Below are 4,032 nucleotides of genomic sequence, written 5' to 3' on the forward strand. Positions count from 1 at the left end.
GCAGCAGTCAGCGAGCAATGGCGCGTATTTGCGTTCCGTTACGCGTGTTTCCTCGTTCTGTCAAACGCAAGAATTAAGTTTGTTAAGATTAGATTTATCAATCTGTTAAGATCTGCTTCACTTAAAATTCTGTTTTTAATTTATGTGTCTACGAAATATTGCCAATAGTTCCTTTTATTAACTTATTTCCATTTGAAGTAAACCAATAGCACTCATTTTTATTCAAGTTTTCTACTTGCAAAGAAACGTTGCGTATTTCTTTTATTTTTATTGTGGTAACTGGATTTTCCCCCCGCCCAATAACCTTTCTCCTTGAGAGGAACTGCTCGTTGATTGGTTGTTACAATCTGATGCAATTTTTTGAATCCCTTGCATGAAAGCGTTCGCGGTAATTTTCTTTCTATGATCAATTATAATACTTACGGCTATCGTAAAAATGATTTTTAATGGCATGCCAACATAATATATATAGACATAACTATTCAACATGAATAGACATTGCAGGATTTTTGATGAACTCGTGCTTGTAAAAAAATTAAAGTAGGAAATAATCTTTTTATTTCTCTTTTTATCTGAATGTTTACGGTTTTCGGTCCAAACAATGACATTGTAAAAGTAGGAATTGCATTTTATTCAGCAAATAAAAGAGTTGCTTTCATTAATTGTGGTTGTTTTAAGAAGCCTCGCCTCGTTGTTATTGCTTTTCTTTAAAGTAGATAATCTGTAGCTATACTTGTATCTAATTTTCTAGCAAAATAATGATTGAGTACTGAGCGCACGATGTGCACAGCCTAGGCCAGCCTGTTCGGAAGCTACACTATCCCCGTGTAACATCGGCTATATTTTAGCCGGGTACGGGAAGTCGTTCCCTCGGGCGCGAGTAAAACCGGGTAAAAGGATTTTATTTTCATCACATCTGTAAATTTTACCTAAGTGGTCGGGCAAAAATGTCCTTGCTACACTAGTGTGGGTACACTAGTGAACAAAATTATTGGTTTGTAATAAGTTTATTTTTTTACATACGACCTTTGTTAGTTTATCTGACTCCTTGGCGGCCGTCATACGCTGCGTTTAGCAGTCCGCAGTACTTACCTACTCGTATGTCTTGTCCATGCCTTCACTTATGTATTCTATCTCACCAGTGGCGGCGTAGCATGGGGTGGCACCCGGGGCGAACTACTTATTGAGCACCCATCTCCCCCCCCCCCAAAAAAAAAAAAAACTACAAAATATAATCACGTAGTAAAAAAAACATACAGAATTAACACAAAAGTACCCAAACAAGTTTGAAAAAAGCACCGTAAAGTGAAGAACCCGCCCCGGCGAAATTTTTGATTTTTGAGACGCAAAGAGATATGTAAAGGCTTCGGAGAAAACTAGTGTAAAGAGTAAGGCGCGAGCGTAGCGAGCGCGAAATTTTTGGAAGTTTTAATCACAGAAAGCACCAAAAAAGTTTGAATAAAAACACTGCAAAGTGAAGAAGGCACGAGCGAAGCGAGCGCGAAATTTTTGATTTTTAGGACGCAAAAAGATATGTAAAGACTTCAGAGAAAACTACTGTAAAGTGTAAGGCGCGAGCAAAGCGAGCGCGAAATTTTTAAGTTTTTAAACACAGAGGTTCCCAAAAAAGTTTTAAAAAAGCACTGTAAAATGAAGAAGGGCGCGTAAGTTTTGATACTTGTGACGCAAGAAGATATCTAAAGAGATTAGAGAAAACTACAGTCAAGTGTAAGGCGTGAGCGCAGCGAGCGCGAAATTTTTGAGTTTTGGAACACTCAGACAAGTTAAAGTAAAAAGTAAAAAAGCGAGCGAGCTCAAAATTTATTGAGATTTGGGACACCAAAGTCCTCCACCTCCTCTTACAAATAGCGCCTAAATAGCTTAGAAATGTCCACTTTTTTTTGAGGACTCTAACTCAGAATGAAGCACAAATAATAATTAAAAGAAACCGTGACTTAAGCGAGCGTCAGTTTTTTTTTGCTACTTCGGTGCTTTCTTTTTGCTAGATTGAAGACTCAAAACGTAAGCGTAGAACAAATCGCGCCATCCTGGGCCCCGATTCTCCTAAGTTAATAATGTCAAAATCGAATAGAAATCGAATCGCAATATGATCGTAATAGCAGTTTTAACCATATCGGGCATTCTGCTACTAATAAAAGACCAATCGTATTCGATTGACATTTGATTGGTGTGCGATTGGTCTGCTATTTTGATGATTTTGGTCTATACGGTAGTTTGCTGTACAATCATTTTGCAATCGTAAATCATTTGCAGACAAAATGATTCATTATTGAATGACAGAAAAGGATAAAAAGGCTTATTTCAAAGAAAAAATAGCGGAATGCCACATACGCTTCAATCGTAATCGAGTCGGGATTGGATCTCAGTCGAATCGAGTCGAACGTCAATCGAAGGTCGCTTAAGTAAAATTAGGAGAATCGGGCCCCTGGTCGTGCAGATATGTGTCGACCGAGATGGCACCCCCCGAGATGTGGCACCCGGGGCGGACCCCCCCCCCCCCCCTTACGCCGCTACTGTATCTCACTGCTATTCTATAGGCGAAATGGTGTATTTGTAACTTCTTCTTGCACAAACGATTGAATGGATTTTGATAAAAATTGACAGTGCCTACCAACCTAATTCCTGCAGATAGATTTATTACCTAGAATAAAATGATTTTGCATACCTACCTTATATTCGCTTTCCCTAGGGCAGAGGGTGCAGCCACTAATAAATAGGTGGTAAGTGGTACCTAATAGCATTTATGCCGATAAAAACCTATCCATTATTTTCTTGACCAACAAAGAACATACCCCATTGTTTAAAAGGGACTTTCCCCTTGAGACAAAGGGATAGACTTGGGATAGGCATAGGAGCATGCAGATAAGCATATATTGCTTAATGCGGTTTGAGGTCAGAAAATACTGCATAAACATGTTCTAGGGAAAATAAGTTATCTAAATAAATAGGGAGTTAGGTACCTTCTAGCCTTTGTTATACTAAGCTAGACTACAAGAGACGGTTTAGTACCTACCTATTCATAAGGTACTATAGTCTGTTTTTTTAATCTCGTAGACTAAATTGACCCTTGCAAAATGTCAAACTTACAAATAATGTTGCTAGCTCTTTGGTGCAGTGTTGTACTTACGATACCGGTTTGTTGAATCGTAACTTTTTATGTATAATAGACGAATTTAAGATACATTCAAAAATTTATATTTACAATTCACGTACGTACACAGGGCTGCACGACGTGCTACAAACTGCCTGGGACATCTGACCACGCAATGCCATGCGTAATCATCATGAATAAGCCCATTATTTCAGGATGACTTATTGTAAAAAAACGATACTTGATTTTATTAACGCTAAGTTTCGGTCGTGCCACATCACTATTTAAGAATTTGCAATGAACTGACAACACTCGTAATGTCAGTTTAGTCCATAGATATAATATTACTAAACAAGATTGCGCACGCTCAAAATATATATTTTCGAAAATGAACTCTATTCTAACGCAATAAGGTACTAAATTGGTTGCATAATACACAGAGGCAAATCCGAGCCGAGAGGGATAGTTCGAACGGAGGCTGTTTGTCTCTTTCTAACACCTTGCCAGCATAAAAAAATGTTGTGATCAAAAGTTTTGTCTTCCTAAAAACAATTGAATCACTTATATTTTTATCTTATTTTAACAATTGTAAGTCAACAAATAAATAAAAATCGCATTAATTTATTCGTATTTATTATTAAAACATAAACAACATAAATTTTTATTTTGCTTTTTTTTTATTTTCTAGCGGTAACCCTGAACATTCTTGGCGCGTAATCAGCATTTAAAATTTTGTTAATATTTTTTTGTATTAAATCAATTTAAACTATTAAAATGGTGAAAAAGTGTTGCGTTTCTACTTGCAAAAGTGAATCCTATGGTGTTTGCAATATATCGTTCCACAGGTTAGCTAATAATAACATTTTCGTAAACCAAACAACTAGGGTGCCCATGAATTCTTGTAACGAGTCAAAATATGG

This window comes from Helicoverpa zea, chromosome 21 (genome assembly GCF_022581195.2).
Source record: "Helicoverpa zea isolate HzStark_Cry1AcR chromosome 21, ilHelZeax1.1, whole genome shotgun sequence".
Classification (NCBI taxonomy): Eukaryota; Metazoa; Arthropoda; class Insecta; order Lepidoptera; family Noctuidae; genus Helicoverpa; species Helicoverpa zea.